This window comes from Aplysia californica, unplaced genomic scaffold (assembly GCF_000002075.1).
Source record: "Aplysia californica isolate F4 #8 unplaced genomic scaffold, AplCal3.0 scaffold00034, whole genome shotgun sequence".
In the NCBI taxonomy this organism is placed as follows: Eukaryota; Metazoa; Mollusca; class Gastropoda; order Aplysiida; family Aplysiidae; genus Aplysia; species Aplysia californica.
In genome coordinates this window covers 884,401-885,508 of record NW_004797304.1, presented here as the reverse complement: position 1 = coordinate 885,508, position 1,108 = coordinate 884,401, and positions in this window count along the sequence as shown.

Below are 1,108 nucleotides of genomic sequence, written 5' to 3'. Positions count from 1 at the left end.
AATTTCTGACCGCACTATAGTTGCCCGTTAAATTGGAAATTGGTGATCCATCTGTTCGTTCACTTTCAACAAAAGCACCCTTTCTAGATGCCCACCAGACACATTTCATGCCTACCATATCCTAGATACGATCCTGGTCTTGCAACATCAACACATTTTGTTACCACGATAGGTTTAATATTAAGGCCTAAATGCTAATTTTGAATGTATGCGAGTATTTTTATTCTTTCCTTTAATCCGTTAATCATTTTTAGAATCTAGAGTTGATCGTAATAGTCCAAATTGCACTTTCCCCTTTTCTAAAGTTGCTATGCTGTATTGTATTCAAATAGTGTATTGTCAGGGCATTAATACTAGTATTATTATCGTTTAGACAAAATCATTATTTTTAGCCTGCTTTTTTCTGCATTGGTACTTCGATGCGGTCATTTACAAATACTCAGATGAAGCGCAGTGTCATCATCATCACCACCAATAGTATCCATTGAAATGTTGAAATGTTCTTGCGACAGCCCGAAGTATTAATTTGACGGGATATAAAAATTTGCAACATTGTCCAAATTCCTGTAGAGCATAAAACAGCTTCCTCAGATACAATAATTATAGTTCTTTTTAATTTTTATTTTAGGCTTGTTCCAAGCGACTGGCGATTAGATAAGGTAATCGTGTTTCTTTATAATGCGTTTTGGTTTTTTCTTTCCTGAAAAAAAACCCAACTCTATAGTGGCAGCAGAAAATTATTACCCTACATGTAAAGCATTTTTGAATAGCTTATGATGATGAAACAAAGCACAGGCATTCGTCTCCGATGGTCTGACGATAATGGTTAGGTAACTAACAAATAATTCAAAGTTAATGTAGTTGGTATATTGATGGCTAATATGTAATTTATTCAAGGAAGTATTGTTTAGGTGTTTTCAGGAGAATGTATTCTCCTATGTTTTCGTTAAAAGTTGCTGATTGTGTCTTACCTTCTCCCCAGAGACACCAAAGTTACGGTCTCCAGTGGTGGGAGGAGGTTGAAATTGATTTAAAAAACAAACAAAAAAAACCCTGCTCCCTCCCCCCCCCTCTCGCTCTCTCTCTCTCTCTTTCACTTTCACTTTCT